General features: G+C 40.2%; 1 long non-coding RNA gene across 1 annotated transcript; it reads right to left on the bottom strand.

Annotated features, from left to right (window-relative positions):
• Positions 1–915: 915 nt before the first annotated feature.
• On the bottom strand, positions 916–17,292 carry LOC123384553. The gene is made up of 3 exons (XR_006595822.1): positions 16,932–17,292; positions 16,380–16,481; positions 916–1,109 (listed from the first exon to the last, which is right to left on the bottom strand). It is a non-coding gene; the product is annotated as an uncharacterized LOC123384553 (long non-coding RNA).
• Positions 17,293–21,230: the final 3,938 nt, after the last annotated feature.

Here is a 21,230-nt window from a genome sequence, read left to right as displayed (position 1 = left end):
TAGCAAAAAGTTCCAAAGTCATACACATACACACACAACAAACCATGAATCATAAAAGAACTGAACGTAATCACAATTAAAAATTACTGTTTTTCTTGGGGCGCCTGGGTGGCTCAGTCGGTTGGGCGTCGACTTCGGCTCAGGTCACGATCTCGCGGTCCGTGAGTTCGAGCCCCGCGTCGGGCTCTGTGCTGACTGCTCAGAGCCTGGAGCCTGTTTCAGATTCTGAGTCTCCCTCTCTCTCTGACCCTCCCCCGTTCATGCTCTGTCTCTCTCTCCCTCAAAAATAAATAAACGTTAAAAAAAAATAAAAATAAATTACTATTTTTCTGAAGACACTTATATGGAAAGTCACAATCTGAGAGAAGATATTTGCACTACACACATGTGATAAAGGACTTGTATGCACAATATATAAAGAATATTTACAACTCAGGGCACCTTGGGTGGCTCAGTCGGTTAAGTATCCGACTTTGCCTCAGGTCATGATCTCACAATTCATGAGTTCAAGCCCCACACCAGGCTAGCTGCTGGAAACGCAGAGCCTGCTTCAGATCCTCTGTCTCCCTCGCTCTCTGCCCCTTATCCTCTCTCTCTCTCTCTCTCTCTCTGTATGTGTGTGTCAAAAATAAATAAAACATTATATATATACATATTTTTTTTTTAAAGAATATTTACCTGAGAACAAACTGAGGGTTGATGGGGGGTGGGAGGGAGGGGAGGGTGGGGGATGGGTATTGAGGAGGGCACCTTTTGGGATGAGCACTGGGTGTTGTATGGAAACCAATTTGACAATAAATTTTATATATTGAAAAAACAAAACAAAACAAAACAAAAAAAACATATTGAGCACAAAAAAAAAAGAATATTTACAACTCAATAATGCAAAGGAGATCTGACTTAAAAATGGGCAAATGCTTTAAACAGACACTTCATCAAAAAAGAAAATACAAATAACTAATAAGCACATGAAAAGATGTTCAACGTCATTAGTCATCAGAGAAAATGTGACTTTAAACTGCAATAACTTACCATTGTACACTCACACTCAAATGTCCAAAGTTGAAAAGACTTGTCCAGGTAGTAGAAAAACTGGCGCTCATACATGGCTGGTAGGAACATGAAAGGATAAAACCTTTGGGACACTGATTTTTTGAAAGAATTTAAACATACCGGGGCACCTGGGTGGCTCAGTCGGTTGAGTGTCCGACGTTAGCTCAGGTCATGATCTCACCGCTTGTGAGTTTGAGTCCCGCGTCAGGCTCTGTGCTGACAGCTCAGAGCCTGGATCCTGCTTTGGATTCTGTGTCCCGCTCTCTCTCTGCCCCTCCCTCGCTCATGCTCTGTCTCTCTCTCTCTCTCTCTCTCAAGAATAAATAAAACATTTTTTAAAAATTTTAAGAAAAGAATTAAACATACAGTTACCATATGATTCAGCTATTCAACTAAGATATTCACCCAGGAAAAGTGAAAACATTTATGCACAAAAACACTTGTACAAGAATGTTCACGTCAACTGTTTTCTGTAGTCAAAAATTGGGAACAATCAGAATGTCTATCAAGAAGCAAATGGAAAAGCAGTTGGTAGGGACTAGTTGGCAATATAAAAGAACTAACAACTGAGAACAATGTGGCTGAATCTAAAAACAACACATTGAGTGAAAGAAACCACACACGAAACTATATGATTCCATTTCTATGAAACTCTAGAAAAAGGTGAATCCTACATATAAGCGAAAGAAAGCATGTCAGTGTCTACCTGGGACTCAAGTTGCAGTAATGGAAATGTTCTCTATATTGATTTTAGTGGTAGTTTTCAGATACATACATTTATCAAATCACATAAACTCCCCATTGGAAATCAGATCTTTTCTGCTTCCTTTGGCTACCACAATGAAAGACTACCATGTCTAGGGAGACTTGTAGAGTTTGTTTTTGATCTTTACATTTCTGATGTTTAATAGCATAGTGCATATAATGTCGTCATAGATACAGATGCTCAGATTCTATATAAATGTTTGTTCATAGGCTTTGATGCCTTGGAAGGGTATATATATTTTCTCAATCTTGGCTGCAGAGTTGTACACATGACTATCCATTCAGGCTGTTTATTAGATTGTTTGATTGATCAGTATCTAAAAATGCTATTCTTCCTTGGTAATTCTGTCAATATTTATGTTTTATGTTTGAGGCTACAGGTATATTCAGGGTTCAGAACTGATATATCTTTATAGTGAATCATTCCTTTTATGGTTAAGTGATAATCCTCATTATCCCTACCAATATATTTGTCTTGGAACTATCTGTTTTGATAATAGTGCCACATCAATGTTCTTTTGAATAGAATTTTAAAAACATACATTTTCCATTTCCTACCTTTCAAACTTTCTATACCTTTATATCATAGGGATGTCTCTTGAAATTACCTGAGAGCTGGATTTAGTTTTTGCTTTTACAGCAAAAACTTTCTCTCTCTAAGAGATTGTCATCAAGAAAGTCTCTTATATTTACAAGTATTGTGATTATTGATGCATTTAAACTCATTTTAGTTTTTAATTTTTCATGCATTTTTATTAGTATGCAGCTTTTAATATCCAGTTTGTAATATTTGTTAGTGGCATATGTTACGAGACCATGATTTTTTTTCCATTTGAAACTCTCAAGATGTGTTTCCTAAATATGATGATCAGAAGAGGGAAGTAGAGGCACCAGCTGATGTCTGTTTCTTAACTGAAATGATCAGTCCTACCCCCCCCCCCCCAGTAAGAGGATGTATTTGTGAGAATTTTGGACTTGGAAAAAGTCTCAAAGATGTGGCCTAATCCATTTTACATGTGAAAATTGAAAACTGGAAGGTTTAGATTTGTTGTTCAAGGTCACAAAGCGAGCTAATAATTACGATATGACTGGAGTGGAGTCTCCTAACTCTTTGTCTAGTATTCTCTCCATGCTGTCCTTTCAGATTTATGCTGTACAGACTATTGAGTATCATCATTTCGGCGATACAATTGTAGCACATGTCTTCCTGAAGGAGCTTGCAAGTTGAATCAATTCTGATGTGCATATTAAGTTAAGAAGCATGCAAAGCAGATGGTAAAATGCAAATGGATTAAGAGCTCCAAGGTTATACAGATTTGAATCTATTTTAAAAAGTGATAGCCTGTTTTAAGTCTCATCAGTGACTTTGAAAACAATAGACTCAACCACAATGGGAAATATGAAATATTTTCTAACTTGCAGTTGCCCTTTGTAAAAAATGTTTTATTTCCATATCTAATTTATTATTTCTCATTTATGTAATACCCTGCAGCTTTATTTCTCTACAACTTTTACCTTCCCATTGAGTATTTAAATTTTTCTATCATTTATTTTCCCTCAAAGGCATTAACCTGCTTTTCTAAACCATATTTCATTTTCTTTGTTACTTTCCAGACACCTAAAATTTTTAAATATTATTTCTAGTTAATCCCATATGGCACACAAAATGAAGAGCCAGTGTAGAGAATAATTACTCAGTATTTCAAAATGCAGGACTGCTGGGGTAAATTACATGATGGGAATCAATGCCATCAGGTCTCATAGTATTGACCATGAAAACGTAGCAGTCATACTTGGAAAAACCTTTTACTTTCTCTACATGAGAAAGAAAAGGAAAACACAAAAACCCAATCTCAAATTATGCTTCAATTTCTACATTAATGTTCTCTTCTTAAAATATACATTGCTAAACCCCCTGGTTCAGCAGATCTTTCAAAACCAGCCTTTGAGATTTCAGTCTAGGTCTGCATTCTGAGCATATTTTTTTAGCAGATAGACCAATTAGGCTTTTTTCCTGACAGCAGCCAATGTCATGGGGCCTTTGTTGAATTTCTATCACATCTTGTGTTTATGAAAATGAACTGTGTCCTTGGGAATTTCAAAAGGTAATGAAGCATGGGTCTACGGGGAGCACCAGAGGGAGGCATAGCACAGAGTTTGTCACTATGTCACTCTGATGGGGGTATTTGATTTCAACTGATAGTGATGGTTCTCTATGGTACATAGGTCCAAAGAATCAGAAATCAAAGCAAAACCTCACGAACTCTAATACCTAGAAAACCCAATTTTTGTTTAAGCTCATGTGTACCACCAATTAATCCCAAGAAGAGATAGATTTGGATTTTGGCATATTTAATTTTTTTACAGAGACCTATTTAAACTTGAGAAAGGGCAGACATGAGCTATTTACAATCTCTTGGGCATATACTATGTTGTGTCTGCCTCATGCCAGCCCCACGCTCGGCTTTTCACTGTTTTGGTTGAAGGACTCCCTCAAAGGTCGGCTCATCCTGAACTCTACAGTCAAGCTCTTTCCACTTTCATTTTTCTCCCTTGGCTCTTCTTCTTTCCATCCAGGGATGCATTTATCTGTTCATCCTCAGACTCTCTGGAACTTTGGGTGATCAAATCATGCAGCTTTGCCAGGGACTGTCTCAGTTTTAGCCCTATAAATCGCACCTCCCAGGAACACCCCATTTTTCCTTTCCAAGCTGCTCTGGAGATTTACATCTTTCTCCAAGCCCAACGAAGGGACTGATCTTCCTACATATTCATTCTTTCAATAAGATCCTTCTCCTAAGTCACTGCCCCATCCCCTCCCCAAACACACACACACACACACACACACACACACACATACACACACACACACACACACACACACACACACACACACACACGAGCTTAGAAATATACTGAGAATGAGCACAAAGGTTTTGCTTCATTGATGTGATGTTTGGCCTAAATGTCACCTCTTCTTTGCCTTTTCAAAATCAGCCAGGACTTGAAAGACCTGCCTCAGTCTGCTTAGTGTCTGTGTCTTCAATCTGTGTTCCCAGGTCAGCCTTATGCTGAGTAGGTGTTACTCGCCCTTGGGCTCATTTCACCAAGCTTTTTATGCTCTCTGATGGCCTTCACTTGCTGGCTCAGGCTTATCTTGGATGAGCCTGGGAGCAACCTGGGAGAGAAAGTTCCTATTTCAGTTACGCCTCTCCACCATATCTCTAGGAAGTGGAACATGGAATTGTCATACTTCACATTTTGGGATTTGCGGGTCCAACTATGATTGCTCTTTTTGTATGTGACTTGCTTTTTCCTCCTTATTTGGAAGGTTTTAAGACCTTTCCTTTGTCCCTACTATTCTGGAAATTCACAAATATGTTCTTTCTTAATATTTTATTTTATTTTTGAGAGAGTGCAAGAAGGGGAGGGGCAGAGAGAGGGGGACAGGGATCATAAGCGGGCTTTGCGCTGACAGCAGACAGCCTGATGTGGGGCTCAAATTCACAAACCGCGAGACCATGACCTAAGCCGAAGTCGAATGCTCAACTGACTGAGTCACTCAGGTGCCCCACAAATATGTCCTTTAATGTGGGTTTTTCTCCATTCATTTAACTAGAAACTCAGTGGATCCTTTCATTCTGAAAACTCATGTGTTGATACCTTTTATCCCACTTCTTTATTAATTTAGTCACCTTGCAATTTCCCTGTTCCTTCTAATAGTTTATTGTTGTTTTACTCCTTTCATTATATATGACATCCTATTCTTTTTAATTGATGTAACATTTTCCCTTATTAAGGTGATCATAAAATGTAATATAATGCATTCATTTAATGTTCATTTTCCCCTTTCTAAATATCAAATAATTTTACTGGAATATACCTCCCAGTTCCTTTAATTGTTTTAGCTGTAAATTTAATTGTATCAGTTAAACAGTAAAAGTTTCATTTTATGAATGTTGAGACTATGCAACGTATAATTGTGTAAAACTGGGGGGGGGGGGGATTGTTCAAAGGACTGTGAAAAACCTTGTCTCTGGGCTCTGGTTTCACAGTTTGAAAATGAAAACTGAGGTTGGAAGATGGCAGCATAGGAGGATGCTGGGCTCACCGCGCGTCCTGCTGATCACTTAGATTCCACCTACACCTGCCTAACTAACCCAGAAAACTGCCAGAGGATTAGCAGAATGGAGTCGCTGGAGCCAAGCGCAGACGAGAGGCCCACGGAAGAGGGTAGGAAGGGCGGCCAGGCGGTGCATGCTCCACGGACTGGCAGGAGGGAGCCTGGGCAGAGGGGCAGCCTGCCGGCCAAGCAGAGCCCCCGTGTCTGGCTTGCAAAAGCGGAGGGGCCGGGCGGAGTGTGTTCCCACAGCAAGTGAGACTTAGCGTCTGGGAGGTCATAAGTTAACAGCTCTGCTCCGAAAGCGGGAAGGCTGGAGGCCAAAGGGAGGGAGAGCTGCTGAGCCCCCGGAAGACAGAGTTCAGTTTGGTGGGGAACAAAGGCGCTCACCAGCGCCATTTCCCTCGCCCATCCCCCAGCCAAAATCCCAAAGGGAACCAGTTCCTGCCAGGGAACTTGCTCCCTCCACGCAAACACCCAACTCTGTACTTCTGCGGAGCCAAACCTCCGGCAGCAGATCTGACTCCCTCCCGCTGCCACAGGGCCCCTCCTGAAGTGGATCACCTAAGGAGAAGCGAGCTAAGCCTGCCCCTCCTGCCCCCGTGCACCTTGCCTACCCACCCCAGCTAATACGCCAGATCCCCAGCACCACAAGCCTGGCAGTGTGCAAGTAGCCCAGACGGGCCACGCCACCCCACAGTGAATCCCGCCCCTAGGAGAGGGGAGGAGAAGGCACACACCAGTCTGACTGTGGCCCCAGAGGTGGGCTGGGGGCAGACATCAGGTCTGACTCTGGCCCTGCCCACCAACACAAGTTATTCAAGACAGCACAGGGGAAGTGCCCCGCAGTCCCACACCACTCCAGAGACTATCCAAAATGACCAAATGGAAGAATTCCCCTCAGAAGAATCTCCAGGAAATAACAACAGCTAATGAACTGATCAAAAAGGATTTAAATAATATAACAAAGTGAATTTAGAATAATAGTCATAAAATTAATCACTGGGCTTGAAAACAGTATAGAGGACAGCAGAGAATCTCTTGCTACAGAGATCAAGGGACTGAGGAACAGTCACGAGGAGCTGAAAAACGCTTTAAACGAAATGCAAAACAAAATGGAAACCACGACAGTTCGGATTGAAGAGGCAGAAGAGAGAATAGGTGAACTAGAAGATAAAGTTATGGAAAAAGAGGAAGCTGAGAAAAAGAGAGATAAAAAAATCCAGGAGTATGAGGGGAAAATTAGAGAACTAAGTGATACACTAAAAAGAAATAATATACGCATAATTGGTATCCCAGAGGAGGAAGAGAGAGGGAAAGGTGCTGAAGGGGTACTTGAAGAAATAATAGCTGAGAACTTCCCTGAACTGGAGAAGGAAAAAGGCATTGAAATCCAAGAGGCACAGAGAACTCCCTTCAGATGTAACTTGAATCGATCTTCTGCACGACATATCATAGTGAAACTGGCAAAATACAAGGATAAAGAGAAAATTCTGAAAGCAGCAAGGGGTAAACGTGCCCTCACATATAAAGGGAGACCTATAAGACTCCTGACTGATCTCTTTTTTGAAACTTGGCAGGCCAGAAAGGATTGGCATGAGATCTTCAGTGTGCTAAACAGAAAAAATATGCAGCCGAGAATCCTTTATCCAGCAAGTCTGTCATTTAGAATAGAAGGAGAGATAAAGGTCTTCCAAACAAACAAAAACTGAAGGAATTTGTCACCACTAAACCAGCCCTGCAAGAGGTCCTAAGGGGGATCCTGTGAGACAAAGTATCAGAGACATCACTACAAGCATAAAACATACAGACATCACAATGACTCTAAACCCGTATCTTTCTATAATAACACTGAATGTAAATGGATTAAATGCGCCAACCAAAAGGTATAGGGTATCAGAATGGATAAAAAAACAAGACCCATCTATTTGCTGTCTACAAGAGACTCATTTTAGATCTGAGGACACCTTTAGATTGAGAGTGAGGGGATGGAGAACTATTTATCATGCTACTGGAAGACAAAAGAAAGCTGGAGTAGCCATACTTATATCAGACAAACTAGACTTTAAATTAAAGGCTGTAACAAGAGATGAAGAAGGGCATTATATAATAATTAACAGGGTCTATCCATCAGGAAGAGCTAACAATTATAAATGTCTATGTGCCGAATACCGGAGCCCCCAAATATATAAAACAATTACTCATAAACATAAGCAACCTTATTGATAAGAATGTGGTAATTGCAGGGGACTTTAACACTCCACTTACAGAAATGGATAGATCATCTAGACACACGGTCAATAAAGAAACAAGGGCCCTGAATGATACATTGGATCAGATGAACTTGACAGATCTATTTAGAACTCTGCATCCCAAAGCAACAGAATATACTTTATTCTCAAGTGCACATGGAACATTCTCCAAGATAGATCATATACTGGGTCACAAAACAGCCCTTCATAAGTTTACAAGAATTGAAATTATACCATGCATACTTTCAGACCACAATGCTATGAAGCTTGAAATCAACCACAGGAAAAAGTCTGGAAAAACCTCCAAAAGCATGGAGGTTAAAGAACACCCTACTAACGAATGAGTGGGTCAACCAGGCAATTAGAGAAGAAATTAAAAAATATATGGAAACAAATGAAAATGAAAATACAACAACCCAGATGCTTTGGGATGCAGCGAAGGCAGTCCTGAGAGGAAAATACATCGCAATCCAGGCCTATCTCAAGAAACAAGAAAAATCCCAAATACAAAATCTAACAGCACACCTAAAGGAACTAGAAGCAGAACAGCAAAGGCAGCCTAAACCCAGCAGAAGAAGAGAAATAATAAAGATCAGAGCAGAAATAAACAATATAGAATCTAAAAAAACGGCAGAGCCGATCAACGAAACCAAGAGTTGGCTTTTTGAAAAAATAAACAAAATTGACAAACCTCTAGCCAGGCTTCTCAAAAACTAAAAGGGAGATGACCCAAATAGATAAAATCATGAATGAAAATGGAATTATTACAACCAATCCCTCAGAGATACAATTATCAAGGAATACTATGAAAAATTATATGCCAACAAATTGGACAACCTGGAAGAAATGGACAAATTCCTGAACCCCCACACTCTTCCAAAACTCAATCAGGAGGAAATAGAAAGCTTGAACAGACCCATAACCAGCGAAGAAATTGAATCGGTTATCAAAAATCTCCCAACAAATAAGAGTCCAGGACCAGATGGCTTCCCAGGGGAGTTCTACCAGACGTTTAAAGCAGAGATAATACCTATCCTTCTCAAGCTATTCCAAGAAATAGAAAGGGAAGGAAAATTTCCAGACTTATTCAATGAAGCCAGTATTACTTTGATTCCTAAACCAGACAGAGACCCAGTAAAAAAAGAGAACTACAGGCCAATATCCCTGATGAATATGGATGCAAAAATTCTCAATAAGATACTAGCAAATCGAATTCAACAGCATATAAAAAGAATTATTCACCATGATCAAGTGGGATTCATTCCTGGGATGCAGGGCTGGTTCAACATTCGCAAATCAATCAACGTGATACATCACATTAATAAAAAAAAAAGAGAAGAACCATATGATCCTGTCAATCGATGCAGAAAAGGCATTTGACAAAATCCAGCACCCTTTCTTAATAAACACCCTTGAGGAAGTCGGGATAGAAGGAACATAGTTACACATCATAAAAGCCATTTATGAAAAGCCCACAGCTAACATCATCCTCAATGGGGAAAAACTGAGAGCTTTTTCCCTGAGATCAGGAACTGGACAGGGATGCCCACTCTCACCGCTGTTGTTTAACATAGTATTGGAAGTTCTAGCATCAGCAATCAGACAACAAAAGGAAATCAAAGGCATCAAAATTGGCAAAGATGAAGTCAAGCTTTCGCTTTTTGCAGATGACATGATATTATACGTGGAAAATCTGATAGACTCCACCAAAAGTCTGCTAGAACTGATACATGAATTCAGCAAAGTTGCAGGATACAAAATCAATGTACAGAAGTCAGTTGCATTCTTATACACTAACAATGAAGCAACAGAAAGACAAATAAAGAAACTGATCCTGTTCACAATTGCACCAAGAAGCATAAAATACCTAGGAATAAATCTAACCAAAGATGTACAAGATCTGTATGCTGAAAACTATAGAAAGCTTATGAAGGTAGTTGAAGAAGATATAAAGAAATGGAAAGACATTCCCTGCTCATGGATTGGAAGAATAAATATTGTCAAAATGTCCATACTACCCAAAGCTATCTACACATTCAATGCAATCCCAATCAAAATTGCACCAGCATTCTTCGCGAAACTAGAACAAGCAATCCTAAAATTCATATGGAACGACAAAAGGCCCCAAATAGCCAAAGTAATTTTGAAGAAGAAGACCAAAGCAGGAGGCATCACAATCCCAGACTTTAGCCTCTACTACAAAGATGTCATCATCAAGACAGCATGGTATTGGCACAAAAACAGACACATAGACCAATGGAATAGAATAGAAACCCCAGAACTAGACCCACAAACGTATGGCCAACTCATCTTTGACAAAGCAGGAAAGAACATCCAATGGGAAAAAGACAGTCTCTTTAACAAATGGTGCTGGGAGAACTGGACAGCAACATGCAGAAGGTTGAAACTAGACCACTTTCTCACAACATTCACAAAAATAAATTCAAAATGGATAAAGGACCTGAATGTGAGACAGGAAACCATCAAAACCCTAGAGGATAAAGCAGGAAAAGACCTCTCTGACCTCAGTCGTAGCAATCTCTTACTCGACACATCCCCAAAGGCAAGGGAATTAAAAGCAAAAATGAATTACTGGGACCTTATGAAGATAAAAAGCTTCTGCACAGCAAAGGAAACAACCAACAAAACTAAAAGGCAACCAACGGAATGGGAAAAGATATTTGCAAATGACATATCGGACAAAGGGCTAGTGTCCAAAATCTATAAAGAGCTCACCAAACTCCACACCCGAAAAACAAATAACCCAGTGAAGAAATGGGCAGAAAACATGAATAGACACTTCTCTAAAGAAGACATCCAGATGGCCAACAGGCACATGGAAAGATGTTCAACGTCGCTCCTTATCAGGGAAATACAAATCAAAACCACACTCAGGTATCACCTCACGCCAGTCAGAGTGGCCAAAATGAACAAATCAGTAGACTATAGATGCTGGAGAGGATATGGAGAAACGGGAACCCTCTTGCACTGTTGGTGGGAATGCAAATTGGTGCAGCCACTCTGGAAAGCAGTGTGGAGGTTCCTCAAAAAATTAAAAATAGACCTACCCTATGACCCAGCAATAGCACTGCTAGGAATTTCCCCAAGGGATACAGGAGTACTGATGCATAGGGGCACTTGTACCCCAATGTTTATAGCAGCACTCTCAACAATAGCCAAATTGTGGAAAGAGCCTAAATGTCCATCAACTGATGAACGGATAAAGAAATTGTGGTTTATATACACAATGGAATAGTACGTGGCAATGAGAAAGAATGAAATATGGCCTTTTGTAGCAACGTGGATGGAACTGGAGAGTGTGATGCTAAGTGAAATAAGCCATACAGAGAAAGACAGATACCATATGGTTTCACTCTTATGTGGATCTTGAGAAACTTAACAGAAACCCATGGGGGAGGGGAAGGAAAAAAAAAAAAGAGGTTAGAGTGGGAGAGAGCCAAAGCATAAGAGACTGTTAAAAACTGAGAACAAACTGAGGGTTGATGGGGAGTGGGAGGGAGGGGAGGGTGGGTGATGGGTATTGAAGAGGGTACCTTTTGGGATGAGCACTGGGTGTTGTATGGAAACCAATTTGACAATAAATTTCATATATTGAAAAAATAAAAAAAAATAAAATGAAAACTGACAGCAAACCTGTGTTTTGTACCTGCCAAAAGACAGGTGATCTTAAAAGAGCCACTCCCTGCTCCCCCCCCCTCCCCAGTCCCTGGATGTCAGTTGAAGAACTGACATACTTTAATCCTAACCAGTGTTTTGAATGAAAATACAGGGTGGGGGTGGGGGGGAATTCCACACATTTAACTCCAAAAGGAATACCTTTTTAAAATAATAAGAAAAAGAAAATGAATGATATTAATCAATTAGAAATGAGTCAAAGGCCAGGATGCCTGGGTGGCTCAGTCAGGTAAACATCTCACTCTTGACCTTGACTCAGGTCACAATCTCAGTGTGAGGCTGAGTCCTTCTTGGGCTCCAGACTCTATAGCCAGCGTGAAGCCTGCTTGAGATTCTCAATCTCTCTCTCTCTCTCTCTCTCTCTCTCTCTCTCTCTCTCTCTCTCTCCCCCCTCTACCCCTCCCCTTCTCAGAAAGAAAGAAAGAAAGAAAGAAAGAAAGAAAGAAAGAAAGAAAAGAAAACAAAAGAAAAAGGAAAAAAGAAATGAGCCAAGGGCTAAGGGAATTTTAAATAAAATAAATCCTTAGGATAAAACCAAATTAAAAAGTTTTTAACGGCACAAGGTTCTCACACAAAGACAGGAAAACAATGAGTCAGCACCGAACTGGTAACAAAGTGTCTTATCTGTTAATGAAATTATACCTCACTACAACTGAGTAAGATGACATGGTGAGTCACTTCCATGCCAACGATCAATGTTAAAGCTAAAAGAAATAGTACAGAACAATAAGTTCAACTCTTATTTTCATAAAGAACCGACTGAGACCAAAAGAAACAAGGAAGTCATTCAAGCCCTCACAAATAGCTAATGACCCATGCAGCAAATATGTTATTGCTCCAAAATCAAACTGCTCAATCTCTTTATTCCTATGAACTTCAATGTTCCCTGAAGAAATGGGTTTATAATGAAATATCTAACACAACTACAGATAAGTGAAAAATAATTGGCAAAGTCTAGTTATGGCCCATATAATTTAATACTCAATACAGCGCAGTTTCAAAAAGAGAAAAGATTCCAGATCTATATGTTTTCAATAAAATATCCTTTAAAGTCAAACGTTAGATGGTCCAGAGATGAACAATAAAAGAATAAAAAAGAGAACAGCAAAGAACATTTGTGAAGGCAATTAAAGAAGTTGGGTTGTAAAATTTAGAGAAGAAAATGTTAAAGAATGACTAGCTACAGTTAAATGACAAATTCCCCATGTTCATGGAGATAAAATATAATTAGGTAGGCACGGATGTACCCAACAAGCAATTCTTATGGGTAAAGTGACTTAGGTCTGGCTCAGCCCATCAGTAGCAAAATAAAAGGTTAATGGTAAATGGATCCCTAGAGTTTTGGGATAAATGGACTAACAGTTGAAATTTGCTGGTCAGAGGTCTAGAAGCTAGACCAAGTGACCACTACCATACTGCAAAACCACAAAGCTAACTGCCTTTCTTAATCAAGGAAATGACATGTTCAACTCTTCCAAGTCAAAAAGGTACTGTGATTAAGCACAGACTCAAGGGTCCAGAATGCCTGGGTTCAAATCCCAGCCTTCATCAATAGCTAATGTAAATTTAGGCAAATTACTTTTAAGTATCTCCAGCTTCTCCTATGTCAATGAAGAAGATTTGGGTGACCACCTAAGATGGTGTCTACCAATTCTTGGGCCAACTCTAGGAAATAATGAGTAATTATTATCTTCCATATGTCTGAGAGTGTACAATCTGACATAATTTAACATAATTATTGAAAGTATCAAGAGAGAAATGTGGCTTTTAAATTTATCTATTAAAGGTGTTACCAGCTTGATTGAAGAGGGGAAAAAAATGTAGCTAAGGATATTTAACAGCCGTTATTACATCACCACGACCCATCAAACGGGCAGTGATGAATACCTTGACTAAATCCTAATTAAGAGTCTACTGAATTAGTGAATTTTCGATTTTTACAATTGGCATTTGCTTCCTCTTGAGTAATGTTAGGCTTTATTTACATGAGCATTGGAGAAGCCGTTTCCTAGTCATGTTTTATTAGCAACTATGTGGCAATACCATGCCTCTCTAAACATAAATTTCTACAAATACTCATAATGTATACACTCAAAATACAACTTGTTTCCAAATGGCTGAATCATTTGGCTGCCAAATGAACTCTCAGTTGAAACAATGGAAGAAGCACAAAGAATCTGTAATTTAGACACAAATAAGAGACTATCCAACAGCATGACTTGGTAGCTAAACTCAATAGTAATGAAATGCTAAATTCTTACATTTCTTTAATTACTGCATAAATCTGTTAAGACTTTAATCTGTAGGTATGCTGAAATGACTATAGAGCAAGAGAAGGAGCTATTAGAGTCCTCTAAGATATCCCAATACAGTCAGTTCTGTGATCTGAGACATAGGTCTTCCTAAAAATCAGTGCATTCTGCAAAATTGTGCAATAAAAACCATAGGGCTTAGGTAACAACAACAACAACAAAATGAGGCTATGGCACAAGACTTGAAAGCTTCATCAGTGAAACACTGGAAAAAAAGAGATAAAACCTAACGACTATGGCCAGAAGAGTTTTATACACATTAAATAGCTAAGAAATACTTAAGTACTAAAATACACCAAGTATTTTACCTGGAAAAAAAGATGTGAAATTGGCTTGTGTAAGTGGACAACAGAGAAGTTGCTGCTTGTGAGTTATTGTAAAGAGGTGGAAGGAGGATTAACAGAAATCATAGGGAAAATTGTAATCCCAGAAGCAGAGAACTGAGGCAGCTGAAAGATATTTGAGGCGCGCGCACATGTATGTCTGTGTGTGCATGCATTGCTACCTAAATCACTTCATTTGGAAAATTTCCTGCATCAACCTAGTATTTCTTGCAGATAAAACCATGCATAAGCAAATGCAAAATTCACAGTATGCTCAAATTGTTACCTAAAATACCAATCTAATGGGAACAAATCAGTTTCAAAATAAGATAATGTATATGACAATTTATCATTGATAAAAACTTGAGACGGGGAATAAGCTTGACAGAAAATTTAAATAATCAACACCGGACTTTCTTGGATCAAGGAGGTTGTTGAATGAACCGAATAAATTAGAAAGATTAACACCTTACAAAACTTTTCCTGGATTTTCTCTCCTTTTTTTTTTATTTGCTATTCCTTTGCCTTTGAAAATTAACTCAACGATTTCTTAATATATCTACAAATGACCCTCCTCCATTCTTTTTCTTAACATGACTTTTTCTCCTCTCTATTCATCACCCTGAATTAGTTTCTTTTTCAAAAATGTTTTTTGAACTAACATTCTTGATTTTCTTTCTTCTAAACAGGATATTAACTTTATTTAAGTGTGAGGCTAAAAAAAAATGTTTTAAATACCTTATTTTGAGACATGGCGGGTTTGGGGGTTGGTAAAGGAAGGGTGGGTTATGTTTCTAGGGTTGAATTTCTGAAGACTCAATTTGTAATACAAGTACAGTTTCTAATTCCTCACAAAACTGGTTCACAACCTGGATAATACCAGGATGGTGAACCACCCACCCAACTACCTTATCCTCAGTTTGTTTCTTTTTATCAGGGAGAAAATCTTCAACTAAGATGGAAATCAAAAGATTTCTCTGTTCTAGATGTAGAACTGTTTGTCTTGGAATGTTTCACTAAGTCCTTCCACAAAGGCTTAGAATGTTTTTCTTCCCTCTGGATACATTTCACTTTAGCTGAAGGAAGAAGGTGTAGGAAAAAAAAAATCCTATCAGCCTCTGAATATCAGCTTCCATCCTGGCTAACTTTTGACCATAGAGTTACCTAAAAATAAAAAATCCTTTCAAATATTTTCTCAGGTCTCAGCTGGGGCACATAGTAAAATATTCCTGGAAGTATGGAACAACCCCTTGGATGCAAAAGGCATCCCCAAAGAGGGTGCAAAGGATACTAGGTACAGAGTCAATCCTCAAAGGTAAACACAAGAAAGACAATTCCTCTGAGAGCTGGAAAGGGTGAGTAAGGCCCTAGTCACAGATGGAGGGCAACCCACATTTCTGTCCAACCATATTTTGGGGGACTCCAACCTAACAATCACCAACTAAATACACAGGACACAAAATGAGACAATCAAACCAATGGGTACTTGAAAACAAATTCATGAGCCACAATTTAAAGATCTAATTCTTACAAATGTTTTTTGACTGAAAATCTGAATTTGGGAAGGAAGGGAAGTTTTATCTTCCTCCCTTGACCAGCCACCACCAATACAGATCTGGGAGAAATGACTTCAGTTAAAATCTTACTCTTGCTGCACCTGGGAGGCTCAGTCAGTTAAGTGACAGACTCTTCATTTCCACTCAGGTCATGATCTCATGGTTTCTGAGATCAAGCCCCACATTGGGCTCTGTGCTGACAGCGAGGCACCTGCTTGGAATTCTCTCTCTCCCTCTCTCTGCCCCCTCCCCAGTTTGCACCTTCTTGCTCTCTCTCTTTCAAAATAAATAAATAAACTTACAAAGGCGGGGGGTGGATCTTTTATCTTTTGCAGCCTCTTCATTTTTCCAGGATCCTGTGTTCAGTCTGCAGAGCAAGTGGATCTCATCCTGGTCACCAGAAACTATAAAGGAGGAAAAATAATTTCCCCTCGACCCTTTGTACTGAGTGCTTGGCTAAGACCCCTTTTTGTTGGACACCTCATAAATGGAAAGGCTTATATATGTTAAAATTCTCCACTGTGGCCACTGTAATTCAAGAATATCTTTGGTAAGGTTAACCTGCTTGTTCAGCCTTAAAACAATTTTTATTTTTTATCTGTGGTCTCACACTAACCTCAGAGCAGTTTAAGTCAGGCCCTGTCTGACTATGGATTCGGTCTGACCCCGAACTCTGTCTGGTTTTCAAGTTGGACCCAGTTTGAATCCCAACCCAGTCTGGCTTTTTAAGTCCAACCCAGTGCAACTCTGGCTAGGTTCTGGACTCAGTCCAGGAAAAAAAAAAAAAAAGGTCAAATAAAATCTCAAAACTCATAATGCAAGGTTTGCACAGCTAGGATCTGAAAGGTACTTACCCCCACCTTCAGAGATAGCTAGAAGGCAAGGAGCTTAAGGAGCTCAGCAGGTCTCTTTGTGTGGTTACTCATGGCTCTTGGGGGCTATGGGGTCTCCTTTGGATCCCTCTCCTGACGACAGAACTGTTAAAAGATAAACTGTGGCATATGAAAAATTCTGAGTTCATTTGAGCAAAAATGGATTCAAATCAGGCAGCATCCAACCTAACAGTAGAAAGGAGTCTTGGAGAGCTGTGCAAAATGAAAGAACCTTAATTTTTTTATGTTTATTTATTTTTGAGGGAGAGAGAGAGAGAGAGCATGAATGGGGGAGGAGCAGAGAGAGGGAGACACAGAATCTAAAGCAGGCTCCAGGCTCCGAGCTGTCAGCACAGAGCCCGATGCAGGGCTAAAACTCCTAACTGTGAGATCTTGACCTGAGCCAAAGTCAGACAATTAACCGACTGAGCCTCCCAGGCGCCTCTAAATGAAAGAATTTTATAGGCAAAAGGGAACAGGAACAAGAAAGTTATACTAGGAAAACAAAACAGTTCCTTTTCTGTGAGGGGTGGTAGATTACCTACCCGGCGCTGTTCAGGTGACTCCCGGTTACTGGCTTTAGGATTCTGTGCCTCCTAGATTTTAATGTCTGTTTTCTTCCCCAGAATGGGGAAGTTCTCAGCTGATTTGTTCAAGTATACCTTCCGCCCCTTCCTCTTTCTTCTTCTTCTGGAACTACTACGATATGGATATTGTTCTGTTTCATTGAATCACTTAGTTCTCTAGTTCTCCCCTCGTGATCCAGAATTTTTAAATCTTTTTCTCAGCTTCACCTTTTTCCCTAATTTTACCTCTATTTCACTTAATCTCCCCTCTGCCTCTTCAATCCTCTCTGTCACCGCCTCTACTTTATTTTGCACTTCATTTGCAGCACTTTTTAATTCATCATGACTATTATTTAGTTCCTTGATCTCTGCAGCAATAGATTCTCTGCTGTCTTCTGTGCTTTTTTCAAGCACAGCAATTAATCTTCTATTACTCTAAATTCTTGTTCAGTTATATTGTTTATATCTGTTTTGATCAATTCTTTAGCTGTCATTTCTTCCTGGAATTTGAGGAGAATTCTTCCGTTTCAGCATTTTGGCTAGTTTTCTGTCCCTTATGTGTTTTAAAAGTTTTTATGTGACCTTAACCTGTGAGCACTACTGTATTAAAGAGGGGTCATACACTGTCCAGGGCCTGGCCCTTCAGGAGGTGTTTTTTTGGAGTGTGTTACTTGCTCTCTGTTTTTGTGACTTTGGTTACTTTATCTCCCTACTGGAAGTGATGTTTTGGACCTTCCACCAGATGTGCTTTGATTTTTTTGTCATTGAAGTAGCCCTGGAAAGGAAAACAAACAAAAGACAACCAGAAAACAAAAACAAACACAAAAACAAAAGGTAAAAACCAGAAACACCAGCTACAAGTAAACACCAGGGTGGAGGCAGTGCTGATGGAAGTGGCCTTATCCCACACAAAGAGAGAAATGGCAGGGGTGGGGAAAAAGAAAAGAAAATAAAAATTGACCAGAGAAACTATATGGCTTAATCCAGAGAGAGAGAAAGAAAAATAGAGAAGGTATAGAACACGTATAAAGAGAATAGATTAACTATGTCTGCTTAAACAAACCAATAACCAGAGTAAGCAGACTAGAGGAGGGAAGAGACAAGAAGGAGAAAAGGAAGGAAGACTATATCTATATAATAAGAATTGTCCGAGAATTAAATCAGGCAATGCAAGAGCGCCGGTCTGGAGGAGGGCCTGTCTGGTTTGTCAGCACCAACTCGGCTGCCGTAGATACGCAGTTAGCAGGCGCAGAGGGGCGTGGCTTGGTGCAGGCGGTCCCGCCTCCCCTGTGGACCCACCGCCCTTTCCCAGAAGCCCCACCTTGGTGGTGATCCGGAGAAACATGGCGACGCCCAGTCTCTCTTCCACAGACCGGGTGATCCAAACCACTCTGTTCAAGACGTCCTCACTGTGCCCTGGGAGCAAAGAAGGCGGTTTGTCCCATCCCGCCAACTCCTGCACCTCCCTGGTGCTTGGCTGGGACTTAAACCCTGATGTCTTTAAGGTTCCCACTCCGTCTGCCGCCAGGGTTTCGGGCAAGTGCAGCTCCGCACTGCCCAATATATGGTCTCCGGCTGGAGGGCGCAGGCAGTCTTTTGTCTTTTTAGCGGATATATACCTTCTTCCCACAGCATTCCAGGAAGGGGATTACTTTCTCCCACTTAGAACTGCGTGTCTGAACCGGTTACCAAGCCCGGGGCTGGCTCCCTTCCTCCCCAGGTGCGTGAACAGAGCAGCCCATCCCAGTCCAGGGAAAGCCCCGCAGTTAGAGGCTGGTCCCTCTAAGGTTTTTTCCTTGTCCAGATACAGGCCTACACTTCCCCAGCCTCCCTTTCTCTTCCCTTTGTCTCTCCGCAGGAGGGGATCCCTTCCCTCCATTCCTCTGCTGCGGGTTTTCTCTCTCCCAGTTTGCAATCACGCATCTTTGGCCCGCCAGGTTGTCCCAGTGCCTGGAGGCATCTCTGTCACTTTGCTTCCTGGACTCTTGGAGTTCAAAGTCTGTTGGCCTCAACACTACTGTGTTTGAGAGATGAGGGAACTTCGGATCCCCCTACTTCTCCACCACGTTGGAAAGTTGCTAGATCTTAAGCATTCTTACCGAACAAAAGAGAGTTAACTATGTGACAGGTTAGATGTGTTAATTATCTTGATGTTAGTAATCATTCTACAATGTATATCAACCCATCACATGCACTTTAAATATATACAAGTACGGTTTTCAATTACCACTTAATAAGGTTAAAAAAATTATTTGGATCAATCTTCCAATTCATGAGTTTAGTTCCTGTATCATGTGTTTAGCTGTATCATTTCTCCTAATCTAACCCCTCGGTATTTACTTTTAGTTTAGTTACCATGTTTCTTAATTCTCAAGGCTTCAAATTTGCTTTTCTATTGAAGTCTTTCATTTTATTCTCTCCTAGAGGGTACTAATAAGTATTTTTGTTTTTCCTATATTAAAATTTTGGTGTGATCATTTCTTAATTTTGTTGAATCTCTTCTCTTTTGAGTTTCCTTACATGTCTGGGACTTTGTTGAATGTTTGTATTTTTAGATTAGCCTCTAAGAAACACTGAAAATACCCATAGAGGGGGGAAAATGAGTCTCAGTGAGGAGTTCTATGTCCAGCAGTGATGTAATGGAGCAAAAGGCAGGACTTGTGGTGGGCTAGCATGTTGTAAATGCATGAGAATATTTCACTTGTTCAGGAAGGGGAGGCACCCATTCTTCATAGTAGACATAAGTTATCTGGAACCTTCTCCATACCTTGTACTCTATAACTCTCATAAAATCTTGTGAGAATGTCTAAATTCGAATTCCTTATTCATATTGTACCCCTCCAACTCTATCCTGAGGCCAAATTAGGAAACAGTGGAAAATAGTAATGAATAGACATTTGTCATTAGTTTCCCCTCATCCAGCCTCTGAACCCTTTTCCATGTTAGGAGAATTTTCCACCATAGGAGTCTTGCTGAGGCAAAGAATGTCCCTTTATAAAAAACTGAAGCTCTTGTGATTCTCTTTTCTAGTTATCAGGCTTAGACTCTGCCAATCAAAATACATCTGTACCGGATTTGAAGCTCTGAAAGGGAAGATCTGTGCCCACACCTGCAAAATTCACCTCCTGGAACAGAAGTGGCTCAACGGTAAGTCATTGCAATACTACCTGAATAGGGTTGTAGAGATTCCATAGCAAGGCCACTTCTGTGGCTTGGAGTTGTTGCTCCTGGCGGCCCAGCCTCCGTCCTCGTTCTCCAGCCTTCTTGCAATTCTGTGAGCCACGCCAATCCGTATCTGCTTCATTCAGAGTAATTTTCGCTTGCACTTGACAACTGATTAGTACCCTTGGCAGAACTACTTCACAGCCCTTTTATTAATTACCAATCAGACCTCACAAGGCCTCCATCTCCAAAACATACCACCTGGAGGAAAAGGTGGGTTTTTCTCTTTGCCTGCCTTGTGCTTTTCAGCAATCTCGCGTTCCATTGTCGGCCAAATATTACATGTTCTTTTTCTTTCAAAAAATGCACCACTCTTCTGGGTTTTGGTCACTCTTCCCAGGTTTCCAAATTCCTGTGCATCCCCTTTTCTTTTATGTATGTTTCCATGAGATCTAGGATGGTAGGAAAAGTACATCCTATTTTTAGGAAACCATACTGAACTGAAAGTTAACTATTTTATTTTCTACCTTTTACTCCTGATTCATTTTTAAAT

This window comes from Felis catus, chromosome A3 (genome assembly GCF_018350175.1).
Source record: "Felis catus isolate Fca126 chromosome A3, F.catus_Fca126_mat1.0, whole genome shotgun sequence".
NCBI lineage: Eukaryota > Metazoa > Chordata > Mammalia > Carnivora > Felidae > Felis > Felis catus.
This window is presented reverse-complemented; position numbering and strand designations above follow the sequence as displayed.